Source organism: Lolium rigidum, chromosome 7, assembly GCF_022539505.1.
Source record: "Lolium rigidum isolate FL_2022 chromosome 7, APGP_CSIRO_Lrig_0.1, whole genome shotgun sequence".
Classification (NCBI taxonomy): Eukaryota; Viridiplantae; Streptophyta; class Magnoliopsida; order Poales; family Poaceae; genus Lolium; species Lolium rigidum.
Genome location: NC_061514.1, coordinates 24,491,221 through 24,515,657, shown reverse-complemented (window position 1 = coordinate 24,515,657; position 24,437 = coordinate 24,491,221). Strand labels below are relative to the sequence as shown.

Sequence of the window (24,437 nt, the reverse complement as noted above, 5' to 3'; positions counted from 1 at the left end):
GGCATATTTAGAGATGGGTAAAGAAGTGGTCACCCTGGAGGAGAATATCTGCTGACGCGCTGGTAGAAGACATAGCCTGCCGCCTCGGCCGGCCGCTGCAAGGAACGAAGTCATTCCCTGCCTTGAATCAAATGTCCGGCCGCAGGCACTCAGGGAGGCCTCGACCACGCTTCGACACAGCGGAACAGCATCATGTTCCGACGGCCGACGCAGGTATCGATCCAGGTAGAAGTGGCGCAGGGAACGCAGTGGATCTGGAATAGGCGCCGAGCTCGGCGGTGGAGCTGGCATAGGCGGCGATCTCGGCGGCGCATCACAGGAGAGGCGATTTGGGGAAGAAGCCAATGCCATCCTTAACTAACAGCGTAATTTGGGGTAACCTGGCTAGCATAGTGCGGGAATAAATGTCTTTTTTTAGTGATGAATCAAGCTATTCGTGGGCCATCAGATGAAGCAAAGATGGACGGTAGGGAATCGGTCCGACGATTTGCTCCCGTCGGACTACGATAGGTAGTGTTTACCCTATGTCTTGGTCTATTCTACCAACTACCACCACGTTAGCATTTCTTCTCCACCGCCCACTGCCACCAAAAAAGGAAATACAAGACATGTGCGATCAGAAGAGAAAAGGAGAGAAAGATTCACAGAACTAAAAGTTACACACGATGTAGGGGACTGAGAGAACATGCAGCAAACTGAAGAAGGCTGATCAAGATGGGCAAACTTCTGGATCTCATGATTCCCATCCACTCTCTGCACAGGTTCTTTCACCATGCACACCTTTTTCTTTCCAATACCTCTATCTGTAGCCCTCTCTCTGTTTCCATGTAAATAGTCGATGGTATTATGAAACAATACAAAAACCCTCATTCTTAAAAGAAGGAAAAGCACCTAGCCAGGCATCTTAGCACTGATGAGTACAAACACATAGAAGGTTGTAGTCATTTCCGAAAATTGGCATGGATAATGAGCAAATTGCAGGTGATTATATGAGCAAATTGCAGGTGATTATATGAGTAAAAATTACACTAGATATTAAGATCATTACTAAGATCAAAACATATTTACAATGATAATACAAGGTGATTATATGAGAAACTGAAAACTACAAGACAAAAACTGAGAAAAAAGACTACAACTTTGGAATTCATAGACAGCTCTGGAATGCATAGACAAACTCTAAAACATAGACTAATAAACTACAACAACTCTGGAATTAGCTTTGCTTAGCACTGAGAATCAATAAAAAAAAGCATTGATAGATAGAGATTGGAACTAGAGAAAGAGATTGAGTACCCGCTACAGCCGCTGCTCCACATGTGGCTTGCTTAGCGGACTATAAAATATGAGATCCGCACCTCACGACCATTGTTAGCTCAAGATCTGCAGTGATAAGAAACTATACAAGTTTTACAGTGATTGGCATTTTTAATAACCATCCATCCACCCTGATCTAATGGTGGAAAAAAGATAGAACCAAACTTACGGAACGTAAATATGGAACCGGAACCAAAATCATGTGGGACCGGAACCTCTAAATATTTTACATAAATTATAAGAAACAAGCATCCTTTTGAGCGGCCCATGCACCCAATAAGTCTGCACGAATCTTGAAGTCAATCGTTCTCCTCTCTTTCTCACTCATTTTCACTGCCGTCTGGCTCGTCTGCTCTCACTGATTCTCTCTCGCTGTCGTCGCTCGTTCGTCCAAGAGTTCACGACAGTTATCTGTTTGCCTCGGCGATCCCCCGCATGGATATCGGGATGGAAGTTTGGAGCCGGCCTCCGGCGGTAGGCGAGGAAGGAGGAGGGGCGGCGGGGTATGGAGGCTGGCCGCCGGCAGGAGCGCCAACGGGCGACGGGGGAGGAGGAGAATCTTTAATACTGCCACTGCAGATCAAGCTCGGCGTCCTCTCGGTAGTGTACTTCGAGAGAATCAAGGCCGTCTTCCCCTAGTGAGCATCCTCTCTGCCTTATCTCTGTTTCGATTTAATCTTCAAACCCAATCATTCAAGAGCAGAATTGGAGTTATGTGATGGATTCTTATTTACCACAATTGAAGATTTCAACCGTGCGTAGGTTAGTGCTGACTCCGTCATCAGAGTGAGCTTCGTATTCCATATCTGAACACGTGAAAAAGAAATTTGACGGAAACAAGACAAAGTTCAGAGAACACACAATGAAATAATTGTCGAATGATTCTTCAGGGGTATCAGAATTTTTTTTTTTTTAGATCAAAGGCCAAAAGGCCCGACGTTAAATTAATAACGCCCTTAACGGCGACAAGGTACAAAGAGCTGAACCCAGCTTACAACACAAACCCACACACCCACACGAATTGCCAACATGGCTACAACCGGGAACTCGAACGACGATCACGACCCTTACGAAGCCTACGAAGATTCGGAGAAGACACCGGACAGCAACAGTGTCAGGCCGGAGCTCACCCTAGAGAGAGCCATCGAACACGCACGCCGTCAACAGAACTCCCCGCCGCGGGTAGCGCCACCAGTGGCCGACCACCACTGTGCATCGACCACCGCCGATCGAACCCCAACAAGCAGCACCATGGAAACTCGACAAGGAAGCAGGGCAGGACGCAAGCCTTGCCGAAGGTCGCCAAGCGAAGAACCAACGTCATCCGAAGAAACATGGTAAGCTCCAAGACGATGTCTTCAAGAAGAACACGACACAGAAGCGCCGTCACCGCCCGATCCGCAGATCTTAGGTTTTCACCCGAAGCACCTTGCTCGTCGAAAACCGCGCCTCAGCCTCACCACCAACGGAGAGCCGCACACTGTGAACTCCAAGGCGGTGTCTTCAAGAAGATCACGACACAAGAGCGCCGCCACCGCCCGATCCGAGGATCTTGGGCTTTCACCCGGAGCATGTAGAAGGACAAGGAGAAGCCTCACCAACGCCTTCAAGAAGGGAGCGGCGTCCGCGGACGTCGCCGTCGTGGCCCGAGCGGGCAAGGGTTTCCCCACGGCAAACACTCCCCGCCTTCTACACAGGAGATCAACCGACGAACGATCGACCCGCTGCCACCGCATGCTGCTCGCCAGCCACCACGTCGCCCCCGCGACATTGGTTTCCGGCCAGCTCTTGAGCCACTGGCACGCCCGCCAACCAAAATGGCTCCCACCGACCAGGGCCGCCGCCCCGGCGCCCGAACTCTGCTCACCGCAGAACTGAGGAAGACGGGAAACCACCACGAAGAACACGGACCTGCGGACACGCGACGGCAAGCACCTGCACCACCACGAGAGAGGGCGCAGCGGGGGGATCGACGCCCCACAGCCCCCACGGCTGTAGAATTCGCCAGATCTGGATCTGGGGCTTACGGGAGATCTCAGCAAGGGCCAGGGCCCCTGCCCCGGCCCGAGCACGCGGCGACCAGCCGGTCTCTGCCCCTGCCCGTCCCGTTCCCCGCCGCCCTCCTCAAGAACGGCGCCGCTGCCGACTCGAGCAGCTGCCGAATCACCGCCCCGAGCGCCGCCTCCCGTCGCCCGCTGCCAGGAGCAGGCAGAGCTCGCGCCGCTCGCCGCTGCGGATGCTCCGGAGGGAGCCGCCACTGCGAGGAGCACGCCAAAGGCCTCGGAGTCTCCGCGCCGCCGCCGAACAGCCGCGCCCCGACGCCCTCCGCCCAGCGCCGCGCCCCCACCAGCCGCCACGGCCCGCGCCGCCGCCGCCGCGTGGAGGAGAGGAAGTGCCCCGCCGCCGCCGGCGCCGCCCAAGCTTCGCTCAGGGCGCGCCCCTTGGCGGCGGCGAAGCGGGAGACGCACCCGGGGAGGGAGTGGCGGCGCGGCAGGTTAGGGTTTCGCCCACGCGCCCACGGGAGCGCGAGGACGAAACGTTCTGAGCTCGGGTATCAGAAATCGCAGTAGATGATGGAGGATGTTCATGGGGACCGTCGATGGCAGAGTATTTGACAGTTCTCAGTTACAAAGTTCAAACATTTACTAGTGTCGGATAGAAATCGAACAGAAAACTCTTCCCAAGTTAAGTACTTCCTCAGGTTTCCTAAAAGATGTAATTTTGAACATTGGCAGTCATCAAAATAGCTAGTGTGTGTATTGTTTGGTCAATTTACTGCCTACTAGAATCCTAGCCTTGTTATTCAAACCAAACTAAAACCAAACCAAGAAGCTAATGTCTCTCCTAATCTTTTAGTTTTCAAATGAACAAAATTTCCCGTTTCAGCAACTGGTCTCATGTTGCATAAACTTGTACATAGTTGATTTACATCCAGCATCAAACCAAGAAACTACCAACTAAGTAACTACAAAGTGCAAAGAATAGTTGATTTATAATCTTAATACCTTTCTATGCTTTTGGCCAGGCTACGTTCAAACCATACGACGATTCGTGGAACGGTATTGTTGGCAGTTTGGGCTACCTCGATGTTGGCCAGAAGGGCTTGGATGAAGATAGGTCATCGCCGTGAACGAATACACACGTGTCTTTGCCCGAGTCAGAACAAAATGTTTGCTTTGTGACATTTGCTCTTGTATTATTCATGTTTTCTGGTGATTTGCATCCATAAGATGCCTAGCTTGTAACACGACCAAGTACTGAAGCAAAGAAAATCTGGCTTGTTGTATGAGTAGAACCATCAGGTTTCATTGACGAGTAGATCCATGAGGCTTCTTGCATGACAAAAATTCCTTTGCCAGACGGGATTTGAACAAGAGCAAGCATAACACAGCTAGCTACTACTCTGACTAGATTGCATACTCATCAAGACTCACAGCCCCAGAATTTAGACCTAACAAGGTAGCTTTTGAGGATATGCTATTTCTCTGATCTTTCTAATCCTCTTACATGGCTTGGTCCAGGATGCTTCTATCTAAAAGAAGGTCCTGTAGCATGGTATTTCCACGATGTTGGGAACCGATATTTATTCTGACAACCTGAAAGTATGTTATCACATAGTATTGCAAGTCCTGTTCATTTGGCTTGTTCTCAAACCTGGATGATCTATTCGTGTTTTAATTGCTGAAACCAAATGTCACAAGTAGGAGAACAACACTGCAAATGCCAAAGTTATATTCACAGGCTGTACATTAATTTCATGTGTACAATATCAAGACCCACCTTAAATAGGGGAAGACAAATTCTTAAGAAAAAAAATGAAGAAAACATCACTATCCGCAGCTACTTGAGTTGAGATCCTGAGTGTCATCTTGCTTAATGAAACAACATCTAGTGAGTGGCACACAATGCAAAGAACATTCATGGGCGATGCACGATAGATGCTGTCAGAAAATTGTCACTGTCGGCGACTTCGAGCTTCCTTTAGTAACGAGATCAAGTGAATCAACCAAATTTGGTGCCTCCGTGACATGATGTGAGTACTGCATATAATGGAGAGCCCTCATTCATCAGTACAGTTGACTACCTGCATAAGATAATTTTGATCATTACAAAAACTGGCGTGGATCCACCTTGTACCAGATGACGAGCCGTCAAGTTGTAGGAATCAACCAACGCCATGCGCATGTGCCACGGTAGCGTACTGCTGCGGGCTGACATGACCATCGAATCCAAACTGGCTCTGCAAAAACAGCAACAAGCAGGTCAGACTACTAGCAAGAACAGTACGGTTTCAGGTGCGGAGCTGAGGCAGCATCCGAGCACCGGCCCTCACGACCGCCGGCTGCTGCTGGAATCTGGAAAACGAGTCCCTGGGGCCCTCCATCGCTGGCCTGTTCGACATATAAGAGGAAAATTTTCATTGCAATATATCTAAAGTAGAAAACCCGCATAGTCATAAGCATATTAGTCTAAGATCTAGGATCCAACAATTGAAATCTGTGTGAGCTACACGCTCCAGAAAATTTATTTCTTTTATAACGCACCAAAAAGTCTGAGTATTAAAAATCTGAGACATAATAGCTCGACGATCTCACTTGAAATGCTAACCCATATCTAAGACATAATAGCTCGGTGATCAATAATAGCTCCGAGTATTAAAAAACTGAGACACAATAGCTCGACGATCACACTTCAAATGTTTGGTTTGGCATTGGATGGTATATGTTTGTTACCTCAGCATCTAGGGACTGACATACCAGCTGCTAAATTGTATAAGTAGGACAAAGGATACTATTATGGGGTAGCTTATGTATTGTACTTTGTGTTACTCTGTAGCTTGCTGTCTGCTCTGTGGAAGGCAAGAAATACTTGGTCGTGAGGACAAGTAATTCAGAATATAAATTTGCAACATGATACTTGTGAATAGTAATTAATCCAACATCTATATTTCTGTTCCTTTTATTGAACTAGTTATTAACTTATTATTGATGCACCAATTTTAGTATGCTTTGCACAGTTGTGATAGCATCTGAAGTATGGATTATGCACACAAGACTACAAGATCACTAAACGGTTTCATACTTGGCATCGTAGCTCAAATTCCAACCCTTCATTTTCCCCTTTCAAAACATCTTGTGTATTATTAATGTTGCTACAGAAAGGTAGCTCAGGATAAATAGTAATACATTTAAATTAAATTGTTGTATATCAAATGTATTATAACTGGATACACAAGCTCTACAAGCTAGGATGTTCCTAAATCGAGGACTTGTGAAAACTGAAATCGAATGGGCACCCATGCCATATGCCTTTGTGCATCATGAAGTGATTAATCTCTTCAGTCTTCAGGCTTACACAGAGGTGCATTTGTGGTTTGCGATGAACAAGACAACAAGTACACCTCTATTCTATTTCCTTTGGTAGGGGTACACCTCAATTAGGGAGTAGAGATATAAATTCTAAAATACTGAATTTGCATATGTTTGCAGACATTGGACTGACGGACATACAAAACTGAATTTGAGCTGAGGCACTCGGCTGACCTTGAGAGTTGAGGCAGTGGCGTACGATCCAACAGGCGATAGGGGACTATGGCCGTCGACTCTGATCCCGGCAGCAAGAAGAGTGGCGGCGTTGCGGCGGGCTGGGCACCATGGCTTGCACTTGCTTCTTCCTCACTCACATCTGCTACATCGATCATCACTTCATCATGGTAACCAACTTCTACATTGTTGTTCCTTGTAGCCCATTAACATTGTTACCTTCGTCTGATACTTGCAGCTAAGAAGACATGCATTCGGCAAAAATATAAATCTAACATTTAGGAACAACACATGATATGGTACTAAGGTTAATGTGCAGAGTAGTATTCAATACATTACAAAATAATGAAAGCGAACATATATACCAGCATGAATTTAGATTGTGCCGAACTAAGAGAATCACGAGACACCATTATAACCATTATAATATGCTACCACTCCTTCCAAAAGCTCTGCCATTACATAACTATTACAGGGGTAAAAGGTTTCATGCATCAGGAAACAATGTTACTCAAAGCTAGAATGCTAAACAGGTCTCACACTTGGAGAGCCACCACTAGAATACGTTACAAGTGTCAAGCTTTTCTTAATGAAAATCCACAAAGATCAAACAGAGATGTACATCACATCTAGAATGCCACATTTGGGGAATCGCTGGTTGATAACTGTACTGTACATCAATAAATCTTAAAATCGGAAGGTCAAGGAATGATGGTTCAATTCAGCAATAGTACTGGTCATAGATAGAGGAAGGTTATCACAATTCACCGTACAGTAATTTAGTGAAGACATGATCATCTGATCCTTATCCTGGTCCTTGAGGGAGGGGGCGGCGACGGCTGTGACGGAGGGAGGGGCCGGCGGAGTCTGGCGGCTGCGACGGAGGGAGGAGCGGCGGCTCGCATCTGCGATGGAGGAGAGGGCCGGCCGCGGCGGCTGGCGTCCGCGATGGAGGAGAGAGGGCGGCTGCGGCGGCCGGCGGCTTCGACGGAGGGAGGGGGCGGCAGAGGCGACGGCTGCGATGGAGGAGAGGGTGCGTCCGCGGCGGCTGGCGGTGCGATTGAGGAGAGGGCGGCGGCTGGGGCGGGCGTTCGTGGGAAGAAGGATTTGATGATTTTTTTTTCTGATTACGATTTGATGAGTTGACCTTCAGAACGTATGGTTAGAATTGTTGAAGTATTATAGAAGTTACACATCGATTTAATCAACGGCTACGAAAAAATACATTAGACGGAACCCAGATTTGATTAGACGGAACCAAAGTTCCGTGCCAATCACCGTAAAAGAGCTCAAGAAACTAACACTTAGAAAAAAGAAAATTAATAAATAATGTACTACTAGGAAAATAAGAGACATAACAAATAATGAAAGGAATGAGATACTGATAATACTGAGCTACAAAAATAATTCTATCTGCATCATTCTTGATCTGGAAATGTAGCCCTCTGATAATACTGAGCTACATAAATGATAAACTGACCAAACTAAAGAGTCCCTCTCTGGAGCAAGTGAGATTAAAGTGTTGTTTCTACTTCACTGATCTGCTAGCCTCTAAATTATGTGGAGATCCACGTGTTTTCTTACACTATTTTGGCTCTTGAGTGGGCAGGAATTAAGTTTAGGTAGGGCTCAAAGTGTGTACTTTGTACCTTTGAAATCCCCGAATGCTAAATTAATTACCGTGGCTGATGTCAGACAACTAATATGCCAGAACCATGTTTCTTCATTCTAGATCCAAAATCATGTACAACTCCCCCAAAAAGTTATCTTGCATCTGCAAAGTAAATGCTCAAGGGAGGGGATATTCCGCAACTAGTTGCGCTCGCACCCCATTTTTGTTGTGACACTTCCAAGTTTCCAAAAAATGCAAACTAAAATTCTAGACATACATTGTGTTGTGTCTTGTGCATCTGTGAAATTTCATCCAAAAATATATCAAAATGTGGCCTACACAAAAAGAACAAATGATCTGTAAATAGTACGTGACACTATTTACGTATGTCTTTTTTTTTACACATGTCACATTTTGACATATTTTTGGATGAAACTTCACAGATGCACAAGATACAACACAATGTATGTCTAGAATTTTAGTTTGCATTTTTTGGAAACTTAGAATGTCACAACAAAAAATGGGGTGCGGGCGCAACTAGTTGCAAATGAGAGTTTCCCTTTGGAATCTTCCTATTACAGTGTACTTTATATTTAGTTAGAATGAGAAACCAAAGGGCTAAAAGCTGGCCTTCCGCAACTAGTTGCGCTCGCACCCCATTTTTGTTGTGACACTTCCAAGTTTCCAAAAAATGCAAACTAAAATTCTAGACATACATTGTGTTGTGTCTTGTGCATCTGTGAAATTTCATCCAAAAATATATCAAAATGTGGCCTACACAAAAAGAACAAATGATCTGTAAATAGTACGTGACACTATTTACGTACGTCTTCTCTTTTTTACACAGGTCACATTTTGACATATTTTTGGATGAAACTTCACAGATGCACAAGACACAACACAATGTATGTCTAGAATTTTAGTTTGCATTTTTTGGAAACTTAGAATGTCACAACAAAAAATGGGGTGCGGGCGCAACTAGTTGCAAATGAGAGTTGGGGATATTCCGCAACTAGTTGCGCTCGCACCCCATTTTTGTTGTGACACTTCCAAGTTTCCAAAAAATGCAAACTAAAATTCTAGACATACATTGTGTTGTGTCTTGTGCATCTGTGAAGTTTCATCCAAAAATATATCAAAATGTGGCCTACACAAAAAGAACAAATGATCTGTAAATAGTACGTGACACTATTTACGTACGTCTTCTCTTTTTTACACAGGTCACATTTTGACATATTTTTGGATGAAACTTCACAGATGCACAAGACACAACACAATGTATGTCTAGAATTTTAGTTTGCATTTTTTGGAAACTTAGAATGTCACAACAAAAAATGGGGTGCGGGCGCAACTAGTTGCAAATGAGAGTTTCCCCTTTTATTTGATTCTTAAAAAGTTAAACTCAAGAAATAGTCACAGAAACCGATCAGTGGATGCAACATAGCAAGTCTGGTGGCATGCTAGCATGCATTGTAGTTTTAGCCCATGGCTGCCTGAGCCATTGTTTTCGGGTTTTCTTGGATTTTCCTAGCATATTGGATGTCCCCATACATCAACAGATGTGGTGTTGGTGGTTTTCACTACTTGTTAATACCAGATCATTTGTTCTTTTTGTGTAGGCCACATTTTGATATATTTTTGGATGAAATTTCACAGATGCACAAGACACAACACAATGTATGTCTAGAATTTTAGTTTGCATTTTTTGGAAACTTGGAAGTGTCACAACAAAAATGGGGTGCGAGCGCAACTAGTTGCGGAATATCCCCTCCCAAATAAAAGGCTATATCACCATGCGGGCATGGGCTAGAAGTACAATGGATACTAGTATGACCTACTTTGCTTGGTGGAACACCGATAAAACTAGGAAGAAGGAAACTGACAAAACAGAGAATAGGGCTTGCGGGAGCGGATGACACATACCAGACTTTCCCTGCTTGCCTTCTTACATCCTAATACCCGCAGGATCAGACTGTGCTGGCTTGTTTCCTATGATCAGAAAAGAGTGAAAATGAAGAAGAGTGAGAAACGAAATCAACACAGAGAAAGTGACCAAAATACTAGGGGAGAAGCATTTCCTGAGATCTCTGGCTTGACTTATCACATCTTAGTAACCAAAAAACTATACCAAGTTAGGAAATGCATGTCCAGCTTATACGATTTCTGCGAGGAAAGAAATTTAGAAAAAGTTAGCAAGCAAAAGTCCTGATATCCCATTCCTGAAAAAATGATACATATGGCCTAACCTGTGGTGGAAAAAACATTCAACTGAGTGGCGGTGCAGCGGTGAGAAACCACCATGTGTGCTTGTGTTCAAGGTCGTCAATGTCTTGCATAAAAGAGTGCACACAAGGCGTCATAGGCGGAGCCGATGGTGTAGCAGATACATGGTCCGTAAAAGTATTATCCTATTGTTCCTAGAAACTCAAACAAGCAAAATAAAAGCTTCTAAGGACGTGCAAAACCAAGAGCACAAAAATGAAGTAGTGTTGTGGGTATACTTCATGGGTGTACCATCGACAGTGCCTAGATCCGGCAAGCCCGGGTGGCCCACAGATGGTGATGAGGCATGTGGCCCATCGGGCGGCCCAGTTGCTGTTGATCATGAAGGAAGAAGTCCAGCCCAGGATCGCAAGCCGGATCCGTACCGACATTAGGAGTAACCCGGATCCATGGAGGCCCATGAGGAACCCGGATTCGATACGACGTATATGGAAGGCGGATCCGTGACGTGCACGGCAAGATATTGTACCGTAGTTAGGCTATCTGTAATCCGGCTAGGACTCTCCATGTAAACCCTAGATCCGTGCGCCTTTATAAGCCGGATCCCGGGAGCCCTAGAGGGACAACCACAACTCATTGTAACAACGCGAAAGCGCCCAGATAATTCCAGCACAAGCAGCAGTAGGCCCCGTCCTCGTGCGGTGTTCCGAAGCCGGGGAAATCGCGTACCACCGTCCCGTGTGCACTCCGCCCTATGGCCCCTACTTCTTCTCCCCCTCGTGAGGATCCCTCCTCCGAGGTACCGTCGATCAGGCAACGACGGCTGGCGCCCACCGTGGGGCCTGCGGCGTCTGGAGGCCGGAATCGGGAGGGTTCCGCCATGGGAAGCTACGACGACACCATCGCTGTGGGGCGTGTCCTTTACGCCGGAAATCTGCCAATCGTCCCTCCGGATGATTGTTGGATTCCGGCTAAAACCGACCCCGTCAAGCTCTCCATCGTCCCAGCTTGGCGGCATACACATCTTCATCGGGGAAACCGTCGATTCCGACGGAAACCCACCGGTAGTAGCGCGACGCGACCGCCGCTGAGCAGGACGCAGTCGCGAAGATCCGATCTGAGACGCAGGAACTTCCTAGAGAAAATTCCGCCTTAGATCTGAAAAAATCAAAACCCACCCAATCCGCCCCTGAGCAGGAAATAACGGTGGAAGACCAATGCAGATCCGCCTGGGTCTCCCAGGTGTTAGAGAAGCAAAGGTGTCACTTCGTACACTTCTTGGCCCATACCGCCGGAACCGCCCCTCATGAAGCCGGAGCTGGTCCCGAGCAGGTCGAGGCCCCGGAAAACAACGCTGTTCCGGATCAGCAAGAGGCTGTCGGAGAAAGCGGAACTCCGGCTGAAGAGTCAATTTTGGGAAACCTAAGCCCAATTTCCGGAGACACTCAATCCATGAACACTGAAGAGTTCGATCGCAAGGTGACGGAACTCGGATACGGGGAACAGCCTGAAGTTGATTCCGTCCAGCCAAAGCAGGTGCTTGCAACTGTAGCGGCGCTCGGAGAAAACGGATCAGAAGAGGCAGACACCCAATCCGACCCTCAGCCATCCCACCACGGATCCCCGATGACGCGGGAGCGGCCCCGTAGGGATTCTTCCTCGGAGAGCCTCCTGTCGCCTGAAGAGATGGTCGCGCAAGCAGGCATGGATGGAGTTTATCGCTCGGATATTCTTAACAAACCCATCACTCCCGAAGACGTAGAAGCTTTAGAAGCTAAAAGAGTTGAGCTGCTGGCCACAGCCAAGAAGTTTAAGGACACCGCAGCCGCCATGCTGGAGGAAAGGAAGCATGCCGCAGTTTTTGTGGAAAACTTCATCCAGCGTGAGCAGGAGGTGGACGAAGGACTGGCGAAGGTCAAGGAACTCCGAAAGCATTGGGAGGACAAGATCGTTGAAGCTGATCGGGAGGTAGAAAAGGTCCGTCGTGAGTTGATAGCTCCACGCAGGATCACCTTCGCAACTCCAACGGATCAGCAGCCGTTCGCAACCCCAAAGGACAATATGACGAAAGCTGCAGAGATCCTGAAGAAAAGTGACGAGGAGATTGACATCAACTACTTACGCACACTCGTCGCTTCAGCGGTTAAACAGCAGAGCAAGGCAGACACTTCGCGCAAGTTAGAATCTAACCCGGAGCATTGCGTCTCCACTGCGCAGAAGGACGCCCAAGACAATCGCCATCGAGATGACGAATCGCGAACCGGATCCTCGGAACGCAGAAGGAAAGCCAGGGAACACCCAAATCCAATCCCCGTACCATCAAAGACGCCACCGTCAGATCCGAGAAAGGGAAAGGATCCAATGTACTCTGGACGAGACAAGTACCGCAACGCCTCTCCTCCGCCTAATGGTTACCCACGTCCCCCTCGCCGCCGTAGTCCAGCCGGAAACACCAGGCCTCAGGGGCATGGTGGAATTGTTATCCGCGACAACGTGCTGCCCTCAAGAAACAGGAGCAGTGAGCGCACGCCGGAACCTCGCCGGAATCAGAACAACGATCGTGAGCCCGAGCCTAGGAGGAGCCGGAATGAGGAGCGCGACCCGGAGCCCCGCCGGAGCCGGAACGACCAGGGCAGCCAGCGCCACGACGAAGGCAGCCACAGGAGCCGGAGCCAGCACCGGGAGGGCCGGGGAGAATCTGGAGGCGGAAGCAAGAGGTCAGATCGGCCCCTCGCAGGTCTCCCTCACCACCACCTAGCGGTGGCGGCGGAGGTGGAGGCGGTGGCCGGAGATCTCGCTCTCGCTCAAAGTCCCCCCGTCACGGTTCGCGCGACGCGCGGGAACGCCTCAACGAATACAGAACCGACTACATCGAACCGAAGTGCTTTGGCAGGATGATTCGAGAGGAACCAAAGCCAAAGAGCTCCCTCAAGCTACCCGGAAACCTGAAGCATTATGATGGCACCGAGAGGCCGGATACCTGGATTGAGGATTACTACAATGCAGTAACCTTTGCCGGAGGAACCCCTAACATCGCTTGCCGCATGCTCCAGTTGTACCTTGTAGGGCCAGCCCGGATCTGGCTCAGTGACCTCGAGAAAAATTCCATCTTTTGCTGGTTTGACCTGAAGACCGCTTTCGAGAAACACTTTAGGGGCACCTACAAAAGACCTGCCACGGCAAGCGACTTACAAGCTTGTATCCAGAAGAAGGGAGAATCCTCAAGAAACTTCCTCACACGATGGTTGGCATGCAGGAACGAGTGCGAAAACGTCGACCACACCACTGCCATGTACGCCTTCATTGGTGGACTCCAGAGAGGAGGATTGCTGAGGCATAAGCTCACATGTTTGGCCAACGCCAATAAACTGACTTTGGATGAGATGATCTCCATTGCCGGTGACCACACCGCCGCCGATGACGATGCGAGGCGGTGATATCGCAGCTAAAGCAATCCCCCTGCACCAACAAAAGAAGAACCGTGATAACGGTAACAACAGCGGCCACAAACGCAAAAACCCTGATGACCAGAAGAGTGGCGGATCCGACATGGTCGCCATGGCGTTCCAACGCGGAGGTTCAGGAGGCGGAAGAGGACGCGGCCGCGGAGGCGGAGCCGGCAGGGGCCAACAGCATGGCGCTAAAGTCACAGCTGGCGGATCTCGCGCCCCGCAAACTTACGAGGAGTATAGAGACATGCCCTGCCTGGCCCACTTAGACCCGGCTACGGGGAAGTCCACTCACACCAACCGCAACTGCAAGTGGGTCAACGATCTAAAGAACGACCCGGAGGCAGGATACAAGCGAGCCCGGAAGCACCGCCCACGCGGCAAAGGAGGCAAGGGCAAGAACAAGGACAAGGAGGAGGACAAGCTCCGAGGCGATGGACGAGGATGATAACTCGCCGGATCCCAAAGCCGGATCCGCAGGTAAATCCAACCCCTTCGAGAAAAAGAGTGTGGGGGCTTACCACACCTTCCTCGGAACCCCAAGTCCGCGCAACAAAGTCAGCTACCCGGATCCTGAACGCCACAGTTCCGGCTGTGCCACAGTATGTCAGGTGGTCGGAAGTTCCGTGCACATTTGACAGGGAGGATCATCCCGCCATTGTGCCAAAAGAATACTACGCCTTGGTTGTAAGTCCTCGCATAGACGGGTATGATTTCTCCAAGTGCCTCATGGATGGCGGAGCCAGCCTTGAACATCATGTACCCGGAGACTCGGAACGGATGAACCTCACCAAGGAACAGCTCAAACACAAAGCAACACTGAGTTTCACGGCGTGGTTCCGGGTAAAAAGGCGAATTCCCTCGGCAGCATCACACTTCCCGTGGCTTTCGGCGATGTTCACAATTTCCGCGAAGAAAAGATCACGTTTGAAGTTGTGCCCTTCAAGAGCTCCTACCATGTCATCTTCGGCAGGCCCACCTACCACAAGTTCCACGCAAGAGCGTGCTATATCTACAACAAGCTCAAGATCCCGGGTCCTAATGGTATGATCACCATAACCGGAGACTACAAAAAGGCTCACGAGTGCGAGTTGGGCGAAGCCGCCTTCGCGGAGTCCGTCATATCCGGAGAAGAGCTGAAAGGCTACAGAGCCGCGGTGGATCCGACTGAGATGCAAACCACCAAGAAGCAGATCTCCGAACAGAAAAACTCCTTCAGAGCCGCGATAGAGACCAAGAAAGTCAACTTCAAGGAAGATGACCCTAGCAAGCAAGTCTCGATCGGAGCCAACATGGACCCCAAATAGGAAGATGCGCTCGTCGAGTTCCTCCGCGCTAACATGGATATCTTCGCATGGCAACCTTCTGACATGTCTGGAGTACCAAGGGAACTCGCCGAGCACTACCTCAACATAAATCCGGGGGCTAAACCGGTGAAGCAAGCTATGCGACGCTTTGGAGATAAGAAGCGCCGCGCCATAGGAATGGAACTAGCAAAGTTACTAGAAGCAGGTTTTGTAATAGAAGTTATTCACACCGATTGGGTCGCGAATCCCGTCCTTGTACCCAAAAAGAACACTGAAATACTAAGAATGTGCATCGATTACTCTGGCTTGAACAAGCATTGCCCGAAGGATCCGTTCCCCTTGCCGCGCATTGACCAAGTCATTGATTCGACGGCAGGGGCGGAACTTCTGTGTTTTCTTGATGCGTACTCCGGGTATCATCAGATCCGGATGAAGGAATCCGACCAAAAGGCGACTTCATTCATTACCCCGTTTGGTACTTACTGCTATGTTACTATGCCTTTTGGTTTGAAAAACGCAGGTGCCACCTACCAACGTACGATGCAGCGCTGCCTAAAGGACCAAATTGGCCGGAACGTGCACGCCTACGTCGACGACATCGCGGTCATGACCCGGAAAGGATCCGACTTGATCAGCGACCTCACAGAAACCTTCGACAACCTCCGCAGGTACAAGATGATGTTGAATCCGCTGAAGTGCGTCTTTGGCGTGCCAGCCGGAAAACTCCTTGGCTTCATAGTCTCTCACAGAGGAATTGAGGTTAACCCGGAAAAGATCAAGGCAATCCTGTGTATAAAACGGCCAACTTGTCTCAAAGATGTGCAACGGCTAACTGGTTGTGTCGCAGCAATCAGTAGGTTTGTTAGCCGTCTTGGCGAGAAGGCGCTACCTCGTACAAGTTGCTGAAGAAAACAGACAAATTTGTCTGGGACGACGCAGCTGACGCAGCTCTTCGAGGGTTGAAGGAAATACTCACCTCCCCACCTATCTTGGCAGCCCCAGCAGAGTCAGAGCCAATGCTCCTTTATCTGGCGGCTACCAACAAAGTCATCAGCCTCGTCATCGTGGTGGAGCGAAAGGAAGAAGGTCATGAGTATGACGTCCAAAGACCTGTCTACTACATAAGCGAGGTGCTGACGGAGTCAAAGCAAAGGTACCCTCACTTTCAGAAGCTAGCTTATGGAGTTTTCCTAAGCAGCCGGAAGCTGAGACACTACTTCCAAGAGCACCCAGTTACAGTTGTGAGCAAGGCTCCGCTATCAACAATTCTCAACAACGCCGACGCAACAGGACGGACGGCTAAATGGGGCATCGAACTATCCGCCTTCGACATCGCATACAAGCCAAGGACTGCGGTAAAATCCCAAGTCTTGGAAGATTTCGTTGCAGATTGGACAGAAGCTCCGGATGCAAGTCTGGAGCCGGAACCAGAAACATGGGTCATGCACTTCGATGGATCCAAGCAACATCAAGGCTCAGGAGCCGGAGTCACCCTGAAGTCCCCTACCGGAGAAGAACTGCAATACGTTCTGCAGATCCACTTCGAAGCTACAAATAACATGGCGGAATATGAGGCTGTACTACACGGTTTGCGCATCGCTAAGGAAATTGGGATCAAGCACATCATATGCTGTGGAGATTCCGACCTGGTGGCACAACAAGTAGCCGGAACCTGGGACGCCAGAAATTCCGTCATGGCGGCCTACAGAGACGAAGTTGATGAGATCGCCAAGTGCTTCCTCGGATACGAATTCAAGTACATCAGGAGAGACGATAACACAGCGGCAGACATGCTATCCAAGCTCGGATCCGGCAGAAAGCCAATTCCGCCTGGAATCTTCCTGGAGCATCTTCGGATACCCTCCGTGAAGGGCGCTAACCCGGAAAACCCAGAGGTGGCAGTGTCTCCGGCCAGAGAGGTGTTGGCCACCATTCCGGCTTGGACACAGCCTTTCCTGGACTACCTCATCGATCAGAAGTTGCCGGAGGACGAGGTCCTCGCACGCCAGATCATCAGACGAGCAAGATCCTACACAATTGTTGATGGACAGCTCTACAAACGAAGTGCAACAGGGGTGTTCCTCAAATGCGTCTCCAATCAGGATGGCATTGAAATCCTCAGAGAGATCCATGCAGGGGATTGCGGGCACCATGCCGCCCCCAGGTCACTCGTTGCAAAAGCTTTTCGGCTAGGCTTTTATTGGCTTACAGCTAAAGAAGATGCTGACAAGATAGTCAAGACCTGCCGAGGTTGTCGATACTACGCTACTCAACCAAACGCTCCAGCCCAAGAGCTGAAGACCGTACCTATCACCCGGCCATTTGCGGTCCGGGGGCTCGATATGGTTGGTAAGTTAAAAAGATCATCTCCCGGCGGTTTTGAATACCTCCCGGTCGCCGTTGACAAGTTCAAGCAAATGGATCGAGGCTAAGCCGGTGAGAAAAGCCGATGGTGCTACGGCACTAAAATTTGTCTGCAGCCTCGTGATGAGATTCGGCATCCCACACAGCATAATCACAGATAATGGCACAAACTTCGCTCAGGGAGAATTGAAGGATTATTGTGAGACAATGGGAATTCGATTGGACCTTGCATCTGTGGCTCACCCACAATCCAATGGTCAAGTCGAAAGGGCAAACGGTCTAATATTATCAGGAATCAAGCCACGCCTCGAGGAACCGCTGCGACGAGCAGCAGGAGCCTGGGCTGACGAGTTGGACGCTGTCTTGTGGAGTTTACGAACAACCCCTAACAGGTCAACAGGGTTTACCCCATTCTTCCTGGTATACGGATCCGAAGCCGTAATTCCCTCCGACATCATCCACGATTCGCCGCGAGTTTCCGCCTATAATGAAGAAACAGCTGACGGGGCCAGACAGCTATCTGTGGACCTGATCGAGGAAGCTCGGAACCTAGCTGACCAGCGCTCCGCCATCTACCAGCAGAAGCTCCGACGCTATCACAGTCGTCGAGTTCGGAAACGCTCCTTCATGGCAGGAGACCTGGTCCTCCGCCTTCGACATGTGAAAGACCATAAGTTGCAATCTCCATGGGAAGGACCCTTCGTCGTTAGCAAAGTGCTTCATAACGGGTCATACTACCTTGTTGATTTCCGCGAGCTGAGGGATAGACCTGCTAACTGGCGCCGGAAACGCAAGCGTGAGGATCCGGATGACATCTACGATGAAACAGATCGCCCTTGGAATATCGCACAGCTACGTCCTTTCTACACTTAGCATATTCTTTCCGAATTACAAACTCTGTAATAGTTATACATGATCAATGAAATAAAGCTTATGGTTCACTCTTTGAGTCTTTTACCTCCTTTACTTGTTCATTTTTGGATCGTGTATGTTTTCCGACTAAACCCGCAGAGCTGGATTTTTCCGCCTAGGCGTGTATAAAAGTTGTGATTTTAAAAAATCGTCCTTCAGGACGTAAGCTTAAGTTTTCTGATTAAGTGTTATCTGTTGCGAACTCGTGGATTCCTAGTAGCGATTTCCGGCACCTACGCCTGGGGGCTTGTTTCCGCGGTTATTGACGGATTGCCATTGGGCTTCGTCGCCGCTGGCGAGCGTTTCCGGCTAAGGTTTTCCGGCTCGCGGAAGGTCAAACGGGCAAGCCGGAAAACAATGAAGTCAGCACTTGCTTTCCGACATAAAACGAAACATGCACATAACATTAACGGATAGCAGGATAAGTGTTTCCGCCCCATGCATAATCGTTTCGTTCCTAGCTACTTAAGAATTTAAGTCTTATTACAAACCCACTCTGGGGCCAAAATGATGCAACTTGTTTCATTGTTTAAATCAGGAACTCTACTCGGAGTCCTCCTCTTCAGATTGCTGGTAGGTGGAGCCGTCGTCGCTGTCACCAGATCCGGCTTCGGAGTCGTCACCAGAGTTTCCTCCGGAATGCTCGCCGCTTGACCCGGATCCTTCCCCGTAATACTCCGGCTCACCTACTTCTTCCTCCGCATCGGAAAATCCTTCGGGCAGATCGTGCTTGTTATACCAGAACGAGTGATCCACTCGCCTGACAAACAGCTGTTCATAGCCTTCGGTTTCTGCGAGGAGGGCGCCCATATCGGAACCCTTGGGGGCTCCGCGTGCAACAGTCGCCAGGTTGAGCGAGGGGAAGTGAGCCTTGCAGGTGGCCAAGACTAGGGAGGCGACTCCGCGTGCTGAAGACTTCTGCCAGTCCTTGATGAAATCCGGCACCAGTCCCATAAGTTTGGTCATTGTATCGATGACTGTGGTTTTGGCTTTCTTCAGAGACAGCGCCGTGGCGATTCCGCGATAGGCTTCAAATAACGCGTCAATTGATATCCGCGCTTCATCGTATGCCTCCGTCCTCGAAAGGTTTGACTCTTTTGACCATTCAAAGCCAAGGCTTGCTGTGGAAGAAAGAGGTTCAGTTCCGTTAGAGAGGAATCATACAAAATAGTCGGAGCAACGATACGGAAAAATGCTTACGGAAGATAAGTTTGTCAATAGCCTCCGCCTCCTCCTCCAGAACTCTGTTCTTGGATATTATGGAAATCACGCGGCCCTGGCTTTTCTCCAGTTTGTCATTCAGTTCCGCCAGGTCGCTGGCATGCTTCTCGGAGAGTTTTTTCCTCGCCTCAGTCTCCTTTTTAGAGGATTCATGAATGAAGGTTTTGAGGGACTCGTTCTCCGCCTCAAGCACCTTGACTTTGGCGGAAAGCTCATCAAACGAGGAGTGCTTGGCAGATTCTTCTGAAGGCAGAAAGTTGCACATATCATGCATCCTGCACTATGACAGCACAAAAAGTGAAGACCCGGATCTCGTACCTTTAAGGCGGGTCTCAAGCAGCTGGATAGCCCTTTGGCTGTCTTCCGCATTCTGGCGCAGCCCTTCGATCTCCGTGATCTGCTCTAGCACATGAATGCGCAGATCTTCGTGCAATTTCCGCGTGGTCTGCGAAGCAGCAGGGAGTTAGCCAGATATTTAAAATCTTGGGGGCTAGCGAGGAATTCAGTCTTTGAGGTATAAAATTTTTAAATTTCCGCCTAAAGTACATTCTGGGAAAGCATCATATAATACACGTTACACGGAACTATATCACCCAATGCTTGGGGGCTAGTATTACCTGCCGCACTTCCTTGTGCTTGGCGAAAAAATCCTTCAAGTCGTCCTCCAGTTCGGCGAGTTCACGCACCTCCTCGTCCGGTTTTCCCCATACCTTGTTCAGCATGGCGGAAACTTCCGCGTGACGTTGTGCAAGGGTAAGTTTTTGGAGGGACGGAGTTGGTTGGAGGTTGACTCGGGTCGCGTTGGTAACTTGGAGGAGCTTAGCCTTTTGCTCCTGTTCTTCTTCAGTGGGCCCCGCGAAAGCGGAGCTTGGCTGATCTGGCGGAGGAATTGGTGAGGAGGTCCCCTTGGCGGAGTCGCCATGATGAGCGGGATCTTCAGGAAAAACATAAAAGTATAAGAGCAAGCGTTAAACCAGAACTTGGGTCTCGGAAGTAGACGTTTACCCGGAAGGTTTGAAGAAATGCTGGATGGCAGGCTGCCCCTTGTTGCTGGTATTAATCAGCGAGAGGCGCTTCTTTTCCGCCTCCAATTTCCGGGTAGCCGCAATGCTGGGCACTTCGCGGGCGCGTTTTGCATGGGGGCTGGAAGGAGCCGGCTTCTTCCTCTTAGCAGGGCGGGAAGCCTCGGGAGCTTCCGCCTCCGATGCGGCTTCCGGATCCGCGTTACCGGTGGATGGGACTCGGAGGAGAGTTCCGAGTTCATTTTCCTCAAGCGCCTCGAGCTAATGCAAAGTTAAACACTTAGATGAAAAAGTTTGAAGGAAAACAACAGACCAAGGTCAAGACGACGTACCGCGGTTCCGGATCCATTCGTGTGGATGTCTTTGTTGCACACGTGAACATGGAGATCACGTGAGATCTTGATGAGGACCCGGATCCTCTTGTCGATGGCGTCGGCGGAGAGATTGTCTTTGGTGGCGCGCATTGGATCGTCGCGCCCTGTGTATTCAAACATCAGGCGGTCCCTGTGTTGCAGCGGCTGGATCCGCTTGGTGAACCAGGAAAGGGTTAAATCCTTCCCCGTCAGCCCCTCCTCCGTGAGCTTGCAGATCCGCCTAACAGCGCGGGTCAGTTGAGGCGAGTCGGAGAAGTGGGGGCAGTGCGTCCATGATGGAAGCTCGGTGGCGGGGCAATTCTTGAAAGGCGGAAGTTTCTTTTCGCTCGCGGGGTCGGAGACGTCCTTCAGATAGAAGAAACCCCCGGACCAGTACCTCGCGGATTCGTGACGGTCGGTGGGGGGGTAGACGCGGCCCGGGTGGATCATAAAGGTGATGGATCCGCATGTAGCAAGTTCGGCGGATTGCCGGATCCTCTCCTTCTTGACAGAGAAAAAGTATTGGAACAGAGAGATCTCAGGGGTTACCCGGAGATGGCCTTCGCAGAGGGCGACGTGGTTGCTGATGGCGAGCACGCTGTTTGGAGATATGTTGTGGGGTTGGAGTCCATACGTCTTCAGAATCTCCAGGAAGAAGTCCGAAGGCGGAAATGAAAATCCGCGCTCCACCAGTGCCTTCGTCAGCACCATCTCGTCGTCCCTCGGAGCCGGAGCTAGTTCGTTTGGAACTGACCTCCAGCTTCCGGGTTGCAGAAAGCCCTCCGACTCGAGGTTCTTCAGCTCCATCTCGGTGGTGGTACAAGGCCACCATTTTCCTTTAGCTTCAGAATCTCGCTTCCGAGCTTTCGACTTCTTTGTGACCTCTTCGCACGGTGCTCCGTCCGACCCGCCCCGGAGGTTTTTCCGGGTGAGCGGGAGGTCCCCTCAGCCTCCTTGCCGGAATCCTTTGAAGGATCCAGCCTGACTGGAACGAAGGGAGGAGGGGCGGAGGAGATCGGGGTCGCCATGATTGGTTCCGAGGTCGGAGGCGGAGTCGTTGAAGACATCTGAGGAAAAAGGGTTTGGCGGAAACTTACTTTAGTCGGATCCCACATCGTTTTCCCCAAGTTCACCCCTACCAACTACGGCGCGAAGATGAAGCTCGAGGACTTACTGTAATGGCGAATGCGGTGGTCGTAGTCGCCGGCGATGAGTTTTCCGCGCGGTGGCTCGCCGGAGTTAAGAACACGAAGAACACTGCGGTGGTGGACTCGCTCCGGTGATGCTCCGGCGACTTTTCCGGCAGGTTCCGGCACGGCGGAGGAAGAGCTCACGGGCGGCGCTCGGCTGAGAGGTGAGAAGGGGGGTGAATGAGGGTAAGGGCCTCGACGGCGGATATTTATAGGCTGAGGGGATAAGATTCGTGCTCCGCATCCTGTGGTCGGAACGCAAGCGTCGCACCGTTGGATGCGCGACACGTGTCCCAAACCCTAACAGTAAAAATGGCTAGAGATAAGTTACCGCAGAAATCGCGCGAAAATGGCGCCAGAATTGGCGGAACCGTTTGAGTCTTTTAAAGATTCCGGGTAATTGCGTGAGGATAAGTTAGTTCTCATTCGCGAGCAGGGAGTAACCCGGAAATGTTCTTTGGAATGTCGATGGATGAAGTCCCGCAGGATGGGAGCATTTTCCGACTAAAAGTTGGGGAAAGAAGAAAATGTGAAGTTGGAGCTCTTCAAGTTTCTCCGCGTTACCAACGTTTGCCGGAGATCGTGATGGATCGGCAAGGCGGAAACTGCAGGTGAAACTCGGAGAACTCTGGGGGCTACTGTTGTGGGTATACTTCATGGGTGTACCATCGGCAGTGCCTAGATCCGGCAAGCCCGGGTGGCCCACAGATGGTGATGAGGCATGTGGCCCATCGGGCGGCCCGAGCTTGCTGTTGATCATGAAGGAAGAAGTCCAGCCCAGGATCGATAAGCCGGATCCGTACCGACATTAGGAGTAACCCGGATCCATGGAGGCCCATGAGGAACCCGGATTCAGTACGACGTATATGGAAGGCGGATCCGTGACGTGCACGGCAAGATATTGTACCGTAGTTAGGCTATCCGTAATCCGGCTAGGACTCTCCATGTAAACCCTAGATCCGTGCGCCTTTATAAGCCGGATCCCGGGAGCCCTAGAGGCACAACCACAACTCATTGTAACAACGCGAAAGCGCCCGGATAATTCCGGACAAGCAGCGGTAGGCCCTGTCCTCGTGCAGGTGTTCCGAAGCTGGGTAAATCGCGTACCACCGTCCCGTGTGCACTCCGCCCTATGGCCCCTACTTCTTCTCCCCCTCGTGAGGATCCCTCCTCCGAGGTACCGTCGATTAGGCAACGACAAGTAGTGTAGCTTGAAACTTAAGACTAAGCTAAAAATGACAGATAAAACTGAGCTAAACAATGAACGTTGTTGATTTGCACCTCCTTCCATCTCAGCACAGGCATGTGACCCCGTCTCATCCTACTACTTTTCAGTACCTCTCTCTTTCTTGATGAAATCATGTACCACTCCAACACAATGTGTTGATCTGCAAAATTCTCAATGGTTTTAGGAAAAACTGGCATAAAGACCCCATAGTGAGAAACTGTGCAGGTAGGCACAGATAATACTGAAGAAATGATTGGCAAATTAAGCTCTTCAACCTCGAAACTGAATTGGCAAAAGGACAGCAAATCCAATTCTTGTCCACGTGGCTTGCCATGCCGTGAGAGACGCCCCATGAGACACATACCTCTTACTCAGTAAAAGTATCATCCTCTTGCTCCTAGAAACCCAACAAGCAAATACAGCTTCTAAGAACGTGCAAACCTAGAGCACATATATGAAGTTGTGTAACTTGAAACTGAAGACTAAGGTAACAAGCAAATCACACATAATGAATGAGATTAACAAGAAAATGAAGATTAAAACTAATAAGCTGAGAGCACTGAGAGAACAAAACTGAAACTAAGAACACTGAGAGAATCTAAGACAGAGATAAACTAAAGAAAATACTGAGCGTCGGGGAATGCAGTATGTCTAAGACTGAGCTAAATAAATTAAGGCTGATCTAAAAAATAATAG

General features: G+C 49.6%; 1 long non-coding RNA gene across 3 annotated transcripts; it reads right to left on the bottom strand.

Moving 5' to 3' along the window:
- Positions 1-1,296: 1,296 nt before the first annotated feature.
- LOC124678289 lies at positions 1,297-24,304 on the bottom strand. 3 transcript variants are annotated; one of them, XR_006994406.1, is made up of 6 exons: positions 24,017-24,304; positions 23,795-23,901; positions 10,719-10,889; positions 10,396-10,635; positions 8,510-8,634; positions 1,297-1,383 (listed from the first exon to the last, which is right to left on the bottom strand). It is a non-coding gene; the product is annotated as an uncharacterized LOC124678289 (long non-coding RNA). The 3 variants fall into 3 exon arrangements; XR_006994405.1 differs by having other exon boundaries at positions 24,042-24,304; XR_006994404.1 differs by having other exon boundaries at positions 23,795-24,299.
- Positions 24,305-24,437: the final 133 nt, after the last annotated feature.